We start from the raw sequence: 17,087 nt of genomic DNA on the forward strand, positions 1-17,087 counted from the left end.
GAGCTTCTACAAGAACCAATGAGGTTCATTCTTGTGTTACACAGCACGTTTGAGCTTCTTCAAGAAACAATGAGGTTCATTCTCGTGTTACGCAGCACGTTTGAGCTTCCACAAGAACCAATGAGGTTCATTCACATGTTACGCAGCACATTTGAGCTTCTACAAGAACCAATGAGGTTCATTCTCGTGTTACGCAGCACGTTTGAGCTTCCACAAGAACCAATGAGGTTCATTCACGTGTTACGCAGCACATTTGAGCTTCTACAAGAACCAATGAGGTTCATTCTTGTGTTACACAGCACGTTTGAGCTTCCTCAAGAAACAATGAGGTTCATTCTCGTGTTACTCAGCACGTTTGAGCTTCTACAAGAACCAATGAGGTTCATTCACATGTTACGCAGCACATTTGAGCTTCTACAAGAACCAATGAGGTTCATTCTCGTGTTACGCAGCACGTTTGAGCTTCCACAAGAACCAATGAGGTTCATTCACGTGTTACGCAGCACATTTGAGCTTCTACAAGAACCAATGAGGTTCATTCTTGTGTTACACAGCACGTTTGAGCTTCTTCAAGAAACAATGAGGTTCATTCTCGTGTTACGCAGCACATTTGAGCTTCTACAAGAACCAATGAGGTTCATTCACGTGTTACGCAGCACGTTTGAGCTTCCACAAGAACCAATGAGGTTCATTCTCGTGTTACGCAGCACGTTTGAGCTTCTACAAGAACCAATGAGGTTCATTCACGTGTTACGCAGCACGTTTGAGCTTCTACAAGAACCAATGAGGTTCATTCACGTGTTACGCAGCACGTTTGAGCTTCCACAAGAACCAATGAGGTTCATTCTTGTGTTATGCAGCACGTTTGAGCTTCTACAAGAACCAATGAGGTTCATTCACGTGTTACGCAGCACGTTTGAGCTTCCACAAGAACCAATAAGGCTCATTCTTGTGTGTTACGCAGCACGTTTGAGCTCCTTCAAGAACCAATGAGGTTCATTCACGTGTTACGCAGCGCGTTTGAGCTTCCACAAGAACCAATGAGGTTCATTCTTGTGTTATGCAGCACGTTTGAGTTTCTTCAAGAACCAATGAGGCTCATTCTTGTGTGTTACGCAGCACGTTTGAGCTCCTTCAAGAACCAATGAGGTTCATTCACGTGTTACTCAGCACGTTTGAGCTTCAGCAAGAACCACTGAGGTTCATTCTTGTGTGTTACTCAGCATGTTTGAGCTTCTACAAGAACCAATGAGGCTCATTCTTGTGTGTTACGCAGCATGTTTGAGCTTCCACAAGAACCAATAAGGTTAATTCTCGTGTTACGCAGCACGTTTGAGATTCCACAAGAACCAATGAGGTTCATTCTCGTGTTACGCAGCACGTTTGAGATTCCACAAGAACCAATGAGGTTCATTCTCGTGTTACGCAGCACGTTTGAGATTCCACAAGAACCAATGAGGTTCATTCTCGTGTTACGCAGCACGTTTGAGATTCCACAAGAACCAATGAGGTTAATTTTGTGTTACGCAGCACGTTTGAGATTCCACAAGAACCAATGAGGTTCATTCTCGTGTTACGCAGCACGTTTGAGATTCCACAAGAACCAATGAGGTTCATTCTCGTGTTACGCAGCACGTTGGAGCTTCCACAAGAACCAATGAGGTTCATTCTTGTGTTACGCAGCACGTTTGAGATTCCACAAGAACCAATGAGGTTCATTCTCGTGTTACGCAGCACGTTTGAGCTTCCACAAGAACCAATGAGGTTCATTCTTGTGTTACGCAGCACGTTTGAGATTCCACAAGAACCAATGAGGTTCATTCTCGTGTTACGCAGCACGTTTGAGCTTCTTCAAGAACCAATGAGGCTCATTCTTGTGTGTTGCGCAGCACGTTTGAGCTCCTTCAAGAACCAATGAGGTTCATTCACGTGTTACGCAGCGCGTTTGAGCTTCCACAAGAACCAATGAGGTTCATTCTTGTGTTATGCAGAACGTTTGAGCTTCTTCAAGAACCAATGAGGCTTATTCTTGTGTGTTACGCAGCACGTTTGAGCTCCTTCAAGAACCAATGAGGTTCATTCTCGTGTTACGCAGCACGTTTGAGCTTCCACAAGAACCAATGAGGTTCATTCTCGTGTTACGCAGCACGTTTGAGCTTCCACAAGAACCAATGAGGTTAATTTTGTGTTACGCAGCACGTTTGAGATTCCACAAGAACCAATGAGGTTCATTCTCGTGTTACGCAGCACGTTTGAGATTCCACAAGAACCAATGAGGTTCATTCTCGTGTTACGCAGCACATTTGAGCTTCTACAAGAACCAATGAGGTTCATTCTTGTGTTACGCAGCACGTTTGAGCTTCCACAAGAACCAATGAGGTTCATTCTTGTGTTACGCAGCACGTTTGAGATTCCACAAGAACCAATGAGGTTAATTCTCGTGTTACGCAGCACGTTTGAGATTCCACAAGAACCAATGAGGTTCATTCTCGTGTTACGCAGCACATTTGAGCTTCTACAAGAACCAATGAGGTTCATTCTTGTGTTACGCAGCACGTTTGAGATTCCACAAGAACCAATGAGGTTCATTCTCGTGTTACGCAGCACATTTGAGCTTCTACAAGAACCAATGAGGTTCATTCTCGTGTTACGCAGCACATTTGAGCTTCTACAAGAACCAATGAGGTTCATTCTTGTGTTACGCAGCACGTTTGAGCTTCCGCAAGAACCAATGAGGTTCATTCTTGTTACGCAGCACGTTTGAGCTTCCACAAGAACCAATTAGGCTTATTCTCGTGTTACGCAGCACGTTTGAGCTTCCACAAGAACCAATGAGGTTCATTCTCGTGTTACTCAGCACGTTTGAGCTTACACAAGAACCAATAAGGTTAATTCTCATGTTACGCAGCACATTTGAGCTTCCACAAAAACCAATGAGGTTCATTCTTGTGTTACGCAGCACGTTTGAGCTTCAGCAAGAACCAATGAGGTTCATTCTTGTGTTACGCAGCACGTTTGAGCTTCCACAAGAACCAATGAGGTTCATTCTTGTGTTACGCAGCACGTTTGAGATTCCACAAGAACCAATGAGGTTAATTCTCGTGTTACGCAGCACGTTTGAGCTTCCACAAGAACCAATGAGGTTAATTTTGTGTTACGCAGCACGTTTGAGATTCCACAAGAACCAATGAGGTTCATTCTCGTGTTACGCAGCACGTTTGAGATTCCACAAGAACCAATGAGGTTCATTCTCGTGTTACGCAGCACATTTGAGCTTCTACAAGAACCAATGAGGTTCATTCTCGTGTTACGCAGCACATTTGAGCTTCTACAAGAACCAATGAGGTTCATTCTTGTGTTACGCAGCACGCTTGAGCTTCCGCAAGAACCAATGAGGTTCATTCACGTGTTACGCAGCACGTTTGAGCTTCCACAAGAACCAATTAGGCTTATTCTCGTGTTACGCAGCATGTTTGAGCTTCCACAAGAACCAATGAGGTTCATTCTCGTGTTACTCAGCACGTTTGAGCTTCCACAAGAACCAATAAGGTTAATTCTCATGTTACGCAGCACATTTGAGCTTCCACAAGAACCAATGAGGTTCATTCTTGTGTTACGCAGCACGTTTGAGCTTCAGCAAGAACCAATGAGGTTAATTCTCGTGTTACGCAGCACATTTGAGCTTCCACAAGAACCAATGAGGTTCATTTTTGTGTTACGCAGCACGTTTGAGCTTCAGCAAGAACCAATGAGGTTCATTCTCGTGTTACGCAGCACGTTTGAGCTTCTTCAAGAACCAATGAGGTTCATTCTTGTGTTACGCAGCACGTTTGAGCTTCTTCAAGAACCAATGAGGTTAATTCTCGTGTTACGCAGCACGTTTGAGCTTCCACAAGAACCAATAAGGTTCATTCTCGTGTTACGCAGCACGTTTGAGCTTCTTCAAGAACCAATGAGGCTCATTTTTGTGTGTTACGCAGCACGTTTGAGCTTCCGCAAGAACCAATGAGGTTCATTCTTGTGTGTTACGCAGCACGTTTGAGCTTCCGCAAGAACCAATGAGGTTCATTCTTGTGTGTTACGCAACATGTCTGAGCTTCAGCAAGAACCAGTGAGGTTCATTCTCATGTTACACAGCACGTTTGAGCTTCCACAAGAACCAATGAGGTTTGTTCTCACTCGTCAAGCAAGTACGGTTGAGCTTCTGTTTATGTTCACCGATTAATGTTTATATTTGAATAAAAGCCTAAATTCAGTCTGTTGAATCTATTGAGGGATCCAGTCTCTTCATAAAATTTGGACTAAATCGCTCAATACATATGGATTAGATTTCTGTGAAGTATCTCTGTGAAGTTTTTGAACCATCAAAGTGGTAGTTGCGTAGACTGTCAGTGAAGGGACAGAAATTGCTCAGATTTCATCAAAAATATCTTCATTTGTGTTTTGAAGATGAATGAAAATGTTACAGATTTTGAATGAGTGTGAGTAAATGATGACAATTTTCATTTTTTTTCTTTTCAACTAACCCTTTAAACATAAAATATGTATGTGTGTGTGTGTCTGGGTGTATAATACGATTTATAATGATTTCCCAGATTTAAGAAACTGGCAAAGGATGGAAGGAAGGGTTTTAGTATTTCAAAAGAAAAGAGAAAAAAAGGAAATTGATGTCCTGGAAGTATTGTGTGTTCCCTGACATCATTAAAACAAGCAGTATAGTGTTCCAACCTGGAGAGCTGTATCAGTAGGGTGACTTCTGCTATAACATGTTTTTGCTTCAGGGGAAGAGAAGGTCGTTTTGTACTCTAATACTCCCCCCTGCAAGTATGGAGTGAGTAAATGAGATATAAGGCAGGAAGAGAGACAGCTACAAGTTAAGGAATAGTGGTCTGGTTCATTTTTATGTTTCAAAAACATTGACACTGAATGAGAGAAGAGGAAAGAAAAGATAGGAGCTTGTTAAGGCTAAACAGGAGACGTGCCTTCAGTCTATGTGCTTGTAAGCTGAGGAAGGTCACCTCTGGCTGCATAGAGCCAAGCAGAAATGAAGCAAGGGAGCAAGAGAGAAAGAGAGAGAGGGCCTTGAGTGATTTCTGAGGCGGGCAGGGGCAGAGGCGGTGGGCAGCAAGGGGGGTGGTTAGTGATGGTCAGCCAAGGCCATTCGGTGCTACAAAAGAAATGAGAGAAGAAGAGGAAATGGAGTGGGTGGAGTGGGAAGAGAGAGGAGAGAAACCCGAGTTCAGCCCAGCTCACAGCACAGTCCGTCTCTAACATAAAGGGCTCTAACTGCAGCAAAAACCTTGTTTTAACTCTGTGAGTCTAGGCCAGTTAGCACACTTGGTTTGATTGTCTGGTCTGAACAGTTTGGTTTCACCCCACTCCCCCTAAAGGCCTTTTTTCAAATGTTAGTATTTACTAACCATGCTACCTTTTTGCATCAACATGAGTACCTCTGTCAGTATTAGCAGCTACTGTTTACTAAAGTAACTGGGCAACAAGACAAGAAGATGCCTCCATCTTGTTTTACAACCAAAACATGCATAGATTGAGACATGCGGATTGATTGAATGCAAAGAGTCGCTTGCTAAAGACAATTTCTTTGGAGCTGTGTCCCAAATGCCATACTAACACTATGCACTTATACTATGCACTATGTACTCATCCGTTTAGTGCATGAAGTTTCTAAGGTTATTTTGTCATCCAGGATCAGAGTCTGGTTGCCTCTTCCCTACATAAGGAAAGCTGCAACAGTTGAGTGCATGAAGTGTCCAACATTGCTGATCAGTTTTTGATGATTATTGTGCGCTTTGTGTTACTGATGTGGTAACAATCCTCAGTACTCAAGGGGGCAACAAAGTTACCTTAAAATGTATGCGCCATTAAACAGTATCTGTTGTTATTCAGCTTGCTAGCTAGCTAGCTATGTATAAACATGTTGACAGATTAGTTAATTCGCGCAGCAAGATTCTTTTCAAATGGTCATGATAGTTGTTGCTTGGTAGAGAAAACTGACTGTCTGCTGTAATGCCCCTAGCCATTAAATTAGATGTAGTTATTTAGCTAATAAACATCTAGCTATAGTATAGCCATATCAACAGTTAAGCTAACTTGCTTAGGAAGATTGTCCTCTAGTCATAGGTGCTTTCGAAACACAGCTTTGAAGCTTCAAAATCTTTGCAAATGATTTTTGTTTTGAACCAGTGGTATGGAGCATGATTAAAACTGTCATATGAGTTCAGTAAACGAGGCTTCGTTACATCATAATAACTGTTTCGAAACTTTTCAAAATTTCAGTGTTTCTGAATTACCAGGCCCTCCATAAACACACAAAACAATCCCTACAAATTAATAAAAGGACACATATTTCACAGACACTTCACATTTAATGTTATTTAACGATTCACATTTCACATTAAATCACATTTAATAGATTACTGTACACTTTCAAGAATACATTTTGCAGTTAGTTTGTAAAAAAAATGGTTTTGAGCTGTGTTTTCATTGCATTTACATAGTTTTGACCAGCAGGCGTCACCAGCTGTGGTGTTCAAGTGCTTTGAAACAGTGAATAATTTTGCAAAACAATTAGTTCAATTGATTCAAAATTTTGAAAAGCTTTGTTTGTCCCATCAGTACCTCAAACTGTTGCTTATAGCAAGGCCGTAACCATGTCTTGGGGGGACATTTTATATACAGTGCAAATAGAAACAAGACCAGCAAATTAAGAAATCTTCATCAGTTTGACAGTCTACTCATCAGTGGTGTTGTCGATGACCTGAAAGGTGAGTAGTTTTGTTTATTTTAACATCCTGATCGTATGTGCATTGTATTTGCAGCGCGTTTCTGTATTTGGTTGCGTTGTATTTGCAGTTCATGTCTGTATTTGGTTGTGTTGAGTATTTGCAGTTTCGGTATTTAGTTGTGTCGTGAATATTTACAGCACGTTTCTGTATTTGGTTGCGTTGTGAGTATTTGATGTGCATTTCTGTATTTGGTTGCATTGTGAGTATTTGCAGCACATTTCTGTATTTGGTCGCGTTGTGAGTATTTTCAGTTCATGTCTGTATTTAGTTGTATTGTGAGTATTTGATGTGAATTTCTGTATTTGATTGCATTGTGAGTATTTGCAGCACGTTTCTGTATTTGGTCGCGTTGTGAGTATTTGCAGTTCATGTCTGTATTTAGTTGTGGTGTGAGTATTTGATGTGCATTTCTGTATTTGGTTGCATTGTGAGTATTTGCAGCACATTTCTGTATTTGGTCGCATTGTGAGTCATTGCAGTTCATGTCTGTATTTGGTTGTGTTGAGTATTTGCAGTTTCGGTATTTAGTTGTGTCGTGAATATTTACAGCACGTTTCTGTATTTGGTTGCGTTGTGAGTATTTGCAGCACATTTCTGTATTTAGTTGTGTTGTGAGTATTTGATGTGCATTTCTGTATTTGGTTGCATTGTGAGTATTTGCAGCACATTTCTGTATTTGGTCGCGTTGTGAGTATTTTCAGTTCATGTCTGTATTTAGTTGTATTGTGAGTATTTGATGTGAATTTCTGTATTTGATTGCATTGTGAGTATTTGCAGCACGTTTCTGTATTTGGTCGCGTTGTGAGTATTTGCAGTTCATGTCTGTATTTAGTTGTGGTGTGAGTATTTGATGTGCATTTCTGTATTTGGTTGCATTGTGAGTATTTGCAGCACATTTCTGTATTTGGTCGCATTGTGAGTCATTGCAGTTCATGTCTGTATTTGGTTGTGTTAAGTATTTGCAGTTTCTGTATTTAGTTGTGTCGTTAGATTTACAGCGCGTTTCTGTATTTGGTTGCGTTGTGAGTATTTGAAGCACGTTTCTGTATTTGGTCGCGTTGTGAGTATTTTCAGTTCATGTCTGTATTTAGTTGTATTGTGAGTATTTGATGTGAATTTCTGTATTTGATTGCATTGTGAGTATTTGCAGCACGTTTCTGTATTTGGTCGCGTTGTGAGTATTTGCAGTTCATGTCTGTATTTAGTTGTGGTGTGAGTATTTGATGTGCATTTCTGTATTTGGTTGCATTGTGAGTATTTGCAGCACATTTCTGTATTTGGTCGCATTGTGAGTCATTGCAGTTCATGTCTGTATTTGGTTGTGTTAAGTATTTGCAGTTTCTGTATTTAGTTGTGTCGTTAGATTTACAGCGCGTTTCTGTATTTGGTTGCGTTGTGAGTATTTGAAGCACGTTTCTGTATTTGGTCGCGTTGTGAGTATTTTCAGTTCATGTCTGTATTTAGTTGTATTGTGAGTATTTGATGTGAATTTCTGTATTTGATTGCATTGTGAGTATTTGCAGCACGTTTCTGTATTTGGTCGCGTTGTGAGTATTTGCAGTTCATGTCTGTATTTAGTTGTGGTGTGAGTATTTGATGTGCGTTTCTGTATTTGGTAGCATTTTGAGTATTTGCAGCATGTTTCTACATTTGGTTGTGTTGTGAGTATTTGCAGCGCGTTTCTGTATTTGGTTGCATTGAGTATTTGCAGTTTCTGTATTTAGTTGCATTGTGAGTATTTGCAGCGTGTTTCTGTCAAGTCAAGTAACCTTTATTTATAAAGCAGCTTTACAGTAATAACTGGTATATAATTTTGGCTGCACAGCAGTTCTTAAAGAAAATGGTGTCAGTATCCATCTTAAGTAGGAACAACCACCCAGTAGAGCGTTACAGTAATCTAGCCTTGAGGTCATGAACGCATGAACTAACTGTTCTGCATTTTTCATTGAGAGCATATGTCATAGTTTAGATATATTTTTATTGAACACTTAACAGAGCAGCCATCAAGTGTTTGACAGTATTCTAAGTGAAGTTTTTGGTCCAAAAATGAGAATGTCTGTTTTTTTCTGAATTTAGTAGTAGGAAATTACTGGTCATCCAATTCTTTATATCAGCTATGCATTCCATTAATTTTGTGAATTGGTAATTTTCATCAGGGCGCAAAGAAATATAGAGCTGAGTATCATCAGCGTAACCGTGAAAACTAACGCCAACGCAATGATATCTCCCAACGGTAGCATGTACAGAGTGAAAAGCAACGGTCCTAGTACTGAGCCTTGCGGTACTCCATATTGAACTTGTGATCGATATGACCTCTCTTCGTTTACTATTACAAACTGATAACGGTCAGATAAGTAAGATTTGAACCATGACAATGCAATTCCACTAATGTCAACATCGAGTCTATTTAAAAGAATGTTGTGATCAATAGTGTCAAATGCAGCACTAAGATCCAGTAACACTAATTAAGAGATACAACCACGATCTGATGATAAGAGCAAATCATTAGTAACTCTAATGAGAGCTGTATTTAGTTGCGTTGTGAGTATTTGCAGCACGCGATGACAATGTTTTCTTATTTTGTTGGTGTTTTGCATGTGTTTTCTTCAGTTGCAGCACCTTGAGCTCTCTTGGTCACCATACAACACTGAGAACACTACTTGTATTTTGTACTTTGTGGGCTAAGGTATTTCGTAGCACTAAGACACTTTGAGCTTGTGTAGCTAGAAGTGTGTGTTGTTATGTATTTGAGTAGAGGATGTTTGAGGCCTAACAAACTAATACGTAACCAATAGCCGTTCACTTGTGATTAGGCAGGATTGTGTTCATACCAACTGCAAGTCCAAATGAATCAGCTCAACATTTCAAAGTACGCTGGTTCTCACACAAGAAAGAAAATGTTTTTTACACCAACCAAACGAACCAAACCCTGATGTCAAGTGGACCTGATCTACAACAAAAGCTCTGGTGTGAAAGTGCCCTGTGTTGAACACTGCTTCATGTTGACAAGATTAGACTTGACCAGACTAGACGATGATGGACACACAGACACCTAAGAGCTATTATGTTGTTTGATAGTCTGTCACGTATCTAGTCTACAGTACAACACATCTCACTCTCACTTCCCTTTCCTCAGTTCATCCACCCTCTTTTCCATTCACCCATTAATGCCTGTGAAGGTGTCATTGTTTTGCTCTCATTCCTTGGTGTTTTTTCTTTTTGTTTTTGTTTTGAGTTTTTTTTTTTTTTGAGAGCGGGTGCTAGTGTAGAAGTCGGTTTGGATTTTTGTCAGCTGCCATTATCGTCACATTGCACCTTTAGATGGACACCTCGTCCCCGCACTCCCCATAGAAAACAGCACCGTCGCTGAATAGAACAGACACACACCTGGTCTCCCTTCGCATCCACTGACAGACTGGCAGAAACAGAGCACTATTCAGCTCGCTGGCAAATTGATAGTGAAAGGTGGGGGGACGGTGCTTTGAAATCCATCCGTGCTATTTTTATGACAGTGTGTGTTTATATATATTTTGCACCCGCTTGTTTGACGTGAGTGATTAGTGCGCTTCACGGTAGGGGGGGGGGCCTGAGTAAAGATGCAATTAATTTCAGACTTCAGAAAGTTTTTAAGGATGCTATTTATGTTTCTCCTCCTGTTGTCACGGTTCAAACACATGTCAGCACTTGGACTCCATTCTCGTTTCCTGTGCTGACGTTCACGGGAGTGTTTTCTTTTAATTACGCATCTGCGATCTGTGTGTACATGTGTTTGAGTGTATTGATGAGTTAAAATGTGTTTGTAGTGGCCTAAATAACAGAGTTTAGGCAGCAACAAAATGCCTACCCTTGTGAAAAAGAAGTGTGCTTAACTGTAATGACCATGCACTTGTAGTGTACTTCAGATCTTATAAGTATATTTAAAAACTGTACTTGCAAATAATGTAATATTAATTAAATAAAAGGCCAGCTATGTGTACAGAGAGAGCGGCACTTTCATGACTATGTTTATTAACACTTAAATACACTTTTAAAAAGTGCACTTTGTAATAAGGTCAAATTAAAAATTTTACTTTAACATTTTAAATCATTGTTTTATTAAACTTTTGTTGTGCTTTAAAGAAGTACACTTATTTTGATGTGTTGACTAACATAAAAAAGCACACGTAAAGTATTTGATTATAATTTTAACTGTAGTGTGTTATTAAATATTACATTTAAACTTAATATATTTTAAATGTACTAAACAAGTTTCAGTAGAAATGACATTCAAGTATTTTAGTTTACCATAAATGCTTTTCAGTACATTTGGCAGTAAACTTTAGCTATATTTCAGAGACAATAGAAATAATTCTAAAATTACGTATAAAGATGAACTTAAGTATACTTTCAAATGAAAATACCCCAAGCTTTACTCAAGCCATCCTAGATGTATATGACTTTCTTCTTTCTGATGAACACAATCAGAGAAATATTAATAAATATCTACATGTATCTGATCTTTATAATGGCAGTAAGCGTTACCAAACAAGTATAAGCTGAAAAAAGTGCCTCCATCCACATGCATACATCATAAACATATTCCACATGGTTCCGAGGGGTTAATAAAGGCATTTGTGTATTCAAATTCCGTATTCAAATTACAGAAAAAATGGAACTGGTGTCACGTAGCGTTTGAATTGCTAGAGTTTTACACTTTCTTCGTAAGTAGACTACGGAAGGCAGTCTGGCGGAAGATAGATATTTTATTCATAACTTGTTAAATATGGATATTTTTTTACACAAACGCATCGCTTCGCGTTAGGAGGCCTTTGTTTTATTGTTTTATAATGTTTCCTGGGGTGCACTTATAATGTTAGAATTCTTTTTACATCAAAATTTGTCATAATTTAGAAATAAAAGGCATTTTCCCTAGCCTGATTTTAGCCCTCTGATTTGAACGCTCTGTTTGAAGGGGCGTGTCTGCTGTGAGACTTCAGTGTAAACACCCACTGCAGGGATTGGCTGACATATTTGCATATGAAATTGCTAAGTATTACCAAAGTCCCTTTCAAGGAAAGTCTGTTCACTCGGTGGCCATATTTGCACCGCCTCCGGGCAGCTATTTCAGGCATCCAAGTCCAAGTCCTATCTATTTGAATGGGGGAATCCTGAAATCTCAAAAACTGTTTGGCGAACTTACAATTAATTAACATTATTTCAAATCAACAAAAGATATCTGACATTAAAAAAAGCTTATTTTTCAGGCTTTATCAATCAGCGATTGGCTCGTTAACTTAGAAGGTGGGATGTATTCCGCCATATTGCGCGTTGCTCCCATTCTCCCATTCATAAGTAATAGGGGTGAACTCTCTTTCTATATCTATAGTCTTTGGTATTACTCTCTCTAAAACTTTTAGCACATTTTTACTATTGTAGCTCTCAAGGTTAACTAATCGTGAAAAAGTGTTGATTATAGCAATACGTTTAAATCTATGGCATTATATTCAGATCGTGGCATGAAAGGTTGCAGTGATGAACATTGTTACCGATCACAGACATGTTGCTGAACGCATGAAAGCAGTGATCTCGTCATTTCTGCACACTAACAAATGCTTTCATCATAACTAACAGTACAAATGTGATGTAACTAAGAGATTCGTTGAATAAAACGAGTCCAGAATTCAGTCACTAATAAACTCACACTGTTCGATTGACAGCTACAGTGATTGTAAAGGGAGCGTTCCTTGATCACTTTCTGTATATAATTTAATCACAGTTTAAATAACAGATTATTTTCAACAATGTGAAGTTGACCACTTAGTCACTGGTTTGATTTACAGACACACAGACAAAGAACATCTGACTGTACATGAATCATTAATATCAGATCAGGCATCAGAACACAGTTACTTACATGTTGTTGCATTACTGTCGAGTCCATATTGTAAAAGTCTGTTTCAAAGCCTGCGCCGAAATGCGATCGATTTACCGGAGAATCCACCGAAATATACTGAATACATATAAATAATGCTCAACTGAGACATTCACGTTGTTGATCTATAGATGGGCACATTCCGGGGCGAGTCGTTCACCTGCTCTGGTGTTAATGAAAGCTTTTATTGGACTAACAAGGAAGTTTTCAGTTCTGAAACTTACAGGATATTCTTATAGTGCAATGACCTCTTATATATCAAAAGCTCAGGGAAAAGCAATTGACCCTTCGCAAAGACCCATCCCCCTTAGTTACTGTTGATTTGTCCGACAAGCCATGGCGTTATCACGCCACACGTAGTGAAAAATATCGTGGAACAAAGAGGATTAAACAAAGTCCCAGCTTTCAAACTGTGTAGTTTTTTTATAAGAAATTCAAACAATAAAAACCGTTTTGTGGCTATTTAATGTGCATGACAGATTGCTGTAGCGCCTCAGCTCAAGAGGCTCGTAAACCGATCATCTCTTACTACTAGTTCATGTATAGCATCAAATAAACATGAATGAACATGAGAAGGAATGTTGTTTCAAACGCGGAAAGACGTCAATATACAAAATTTTTCAAGTTTAACTCCAACGAGGTTTATCTTCTAACTCCTGACTGCTTTTTCGGACAAAATGGTCAGGTAAAACATTACATTCAGTTCTTTTAAAGTATTTTATTGTTGTAATAAGTACTCTTTTTGAAGTGCACTTCTTTTTTACAAGGGTAATTTGTCAAAAAAAAACAAAAAAACATTTTTTTTGTTTTCTAGCTTAGAGTTTCTAGCACTAGCAGGACTACCTGTGCATTTGTTGAGAGGTTTTGAAAATAATATGATTGCTGTGTTGTCTGGTCACTTCCCTATGCTTATGTGTATGTGAGGCCTTCCTTGGCCCTTGTCCCTCTGGCCCGGCTTTGATGAGTGCTCATGATATGAATGAATAAATACATAAGAGTGCTAATGAAGTTTGAGCCCCTTGCTGGATGGAGGGGGTGGTGTTTAAGAGGTGGCAGGATAAAAGGGGGCGTAATCAAGCAGACTATGTTGTGTTAGGCAGCTTGGCAGACCGCCGTTGGCGTACATGGACAGGCAGACGGATAGAGCGAGGGAGAAAAGCAGCTTGATTTTGACACGGATTGCGGATGCGGAGAGTGGCTAAAGAACATCAGCATTACACGCGTACACAGGAGCCTAAGACAGGAGCCCTGCCACAGGTCAATGGGTTTAATCCACACAATCCACACGCACACAAACAGCCCTGCCCTACACACGTTCCGATCCGGCCAAAGCTCTCACATACGCACACGTGCAATACAAAATGGCCTGGCTGTTGTATCTCAGATTAAGGGGTGAGAGACAGCACTCAAATAACAAAAAACTGAACAGCATATCATTGTATCTCTAAGAATATGCTAAATTATGTGATTTACATTTGTCGGTAGGTGATTGGGAATATTGAGAGCGTGATGACATGCCCGCGTTGGCGAATTCGAAGCGCCGTTCTCACCACTAGGGGGCGTGTGTCTCTCTCCACGCACTCGAGAACGCGCACAGTAGACAAAAGCGTGTGGCAGCCGCTCACTCACGCACAGACGCTCCCTCATGCAAATTCAGCAGTATCCAATGGGAAAAATCATCACATGCCCTATGAACTGGGCACTCGCGGCTTTAACAGATAATTGTAGCCTATATACACCAGTATTTTGCTCATTCTTGTATATTATTATTATTATTATTATGCATGCAGACTTTTGAAGCGAATTAGTGAGGACTAAATTTGCTTAAAAATAATGAAAAATTATGACAAATTAGTTTGTTATATTTAAACGTCATGCATATACATCAAAATGACACGGATTCTTCGGATTATAACATTTATTTTTAATTAAATGTAATTATTTTATTTATTTATTTTTTTAAATTTTGAATCAAATTATTTTTGCTTTTATTTATTGGTTTTGAGGTTGCAAGGATGAAATTAAATTCAAATTCAGCATCCGTATTCCACCTGTCAAATTAGTATGATAAGCATCTTTATGATAATAAAGTCGGCATGTTGCCCTCTGGATATTCATAATTGACCTGGAGGCTTCATGGCTGTGCGAGTTCAGCTGGAGCTGTCCAGGGTTTGATGGTGAATGTGAGCGTTTATGTTGCCTCATTTCCTGTATTTGACTCTCGGTCGAGCGAGAGAGAGAGAGACACACACACAGAGGGGGAGGTTGGTTCCTGATACGGAGACACGGAAAAGCAGGGGAGGGAGAATTACAGAAAAAGACGAGCGTGGAGAGAGGGAGACAGCGAGCAGGGGAATTACACTGACCGACACACACGCGTCTCCCAGCTGACTGCTGACATTGTTGACTTGTTCACTCTCTCAAACCTGTCACGAGCAAATACTGGAGCTCCAAAGCATCGACATCGCGCTCCCCCCAGAACTCATGGGTTAACAGGTACGCCTCTCTCACCTTTCCACACTATCTCTAACAGCACTTCCTCCCTTCTGACCACCACACAGGCTTCACTCTCAGTGCTTTTACAATCATACTTGGCTTGTCATCTGGATGTATGGCAGAGACATGAGCTCGCGCCTCAACACAGGTATTCAGGTAAGTTCAAGTTGTGAGTTTCCGCGAGGCCGGTGCGTTTGTTTTATTTCGCGTCATTAAGTAGAATGCGTGACAGCAACCTGTTTGACGTCTCCAGGTGAGAACATGTTCATGACAGATGAAGCACGCGCTGCGAACAGCTGTCAGATGTGCAGTCATTCATTCAGGGTACTTTTATTGGAGTGATGTGAGACTTTCTTTTTGTCTTGTCAACGCGCTGTGCTTCATATTTCACCATTGAGAACTTAATATTATTTATATTACAAGTTTTAATCCTAAAACCATGTCCTTTGGGGGTCAGTGCATGTGGTGGTGGTGGTGGTATTTAAATGAAAAGCTCAGCTTTGGCAGGCAAGGGGCTTAACCCCACTCTCTCCTCCCCTCATTTAACCTCCAAAAGGGGAATTTCTCCAGCTGGAAATTTCTGCTGCGTCAACACCCTAAACCTACTACCAGAAAAGGGAAGGGGATTTTTTTTTTGGACACACTTTTCTATTATTTTATTTCCCGCATAATTCAAATTTGGGGCTCGGAGCCTAATACTTCCCTCAACTTGAGGAGAGCAGAGTATATACGAGTCTTCACTGAGGGAAGCGTTGGGTGACATGAGCGCTGCCTGTCTTCGGGTTATTGTCTCTTTTCCCCCGTCTGCCCCCTTAAAGCTGGTCAGTTCCGTCTTCCTCCATTTTCTCTTCGCTGACGGGTTGGTTTTAAGGGGAGCGACCCCACTTGTTTGACTCGCCGACGGCGGAACATCAGCGGTTTTTACTGATAAACGTCAACAATGAATTCGAACGCGCGTCTAGGAATTGATACATTTGAATCGAGCGTTACGCGCAACAATGTATCGTTCAGCGCGTCTGTCAAAAGAATGTACCACTCTGTATTGATTATTATGACGCTTGTTCGCGCCGTGTCGGCTCTTGTTTGCTACAGGTGCACCCGATTCTGATTGGTTTGTTGGGGAGATTTTATAACTGTAGGCGAAAATTTCAAATTCAAACCGTTAAAAACAATAAATGTTACTTATAAACGCATTCGCGTACGAATTTAACTACACATATAAAACGTAAATAAGTGTAAACTGTTTTTAAAGTTACATTCATATATTTATGGCTTTGTGACTGTCTGCAGTGCAAAATGAGTCAGTTGAGCAGAAGAACTGGTTATGTAAGGAACTGTCCTCATGCCCATCTACACAGAATGAAGCCAACATGACAACTTCCTTTGCAAATCACTTTTATAGGTCTTTTCCACCTCTCTGACACCCATGACCTGCATTTTGATTAAACAATGAGTTAATTAACACGAAAATGGCATTATTTAGCCTCTATTGTAGATGTAAAGATTGTAATATATGTTGATGTCAGTAATGTGTGTGTGTCTGATGGTGCTGTCAGGTACAGCCTGTCCAGTCACCTCTCTCCTGGGATGGAAAACAGTCATTCAAAGGTAGCCTAGAATCATTTAATGACACCATGTGCTGGACTGAACTATCCAGGGCAAGAGATCCTCATACAGCCTTTGTATCTGTTATAGTTCCAAACTGTTATTAAGCACTAAAATGTAGTGCTTTTCTTTGCCTTCTTCCTTTACTTAAGTCTAAAGCGTGTAGACAGTCCACAGAATTATAATGAAAAGCACTATCTAACTCTTATTCTTGCGGATAAAAGTACAGTGATTGTGTTCCTGTAGTTTGTCTGGTAGAGTGCGGTGCTAAC

The 17,087-nt window shown here is 40.2% G+C and overlaps 1 protein-coding gene across 5 annotated transcripts in view; it reads left to right on the top strand.

The window, feature by feature from the left end:
• Nucleotides 1–15,021: 15,021 nt before the first annotated feature.
• The window catches only part of zbtb46 (zinc finger and BTB domain containing 46), a 91,790-nt gene continuing 89,724 nt past the window's right edge, over nucleotides 15,022–17,087 (top strand). For 4 of the 5 annotated variants that reach the window (XM_067370790.1, XM_067370787.1, XM_067370789.1 and 1 more), the window contains exon 1: nucleotides 15,022–15,210. The gene's annotated coding sequence lies outside the window, so the exon portion shown is untranslated. Of the gene's footprint in view, nucleotides 15,211–15,278; nucleotides 15,367–17,087 lie in introns of those variants that run through there. The other variant, XM_067370786.1, reaches the window with a different exon arrangement.

The sequence above is a fragment of the Chanodichthys erythropterus genome, chromosome 20 (genome assembly GCF_024489055.1).
Source record: "Chanodichthys erythropterus isolate Z2021 chromosome 20, ASM2448905v1, whole genome shotgun sequence".
NCBI classification, from domain to species: domain Eukaryota; kingdom Metazoa; phylum Chordata; class Actinopteri; order Cypriniformes; family Xenocyprididae; genus Chanodichthys; species Chanodichthys erythropterus.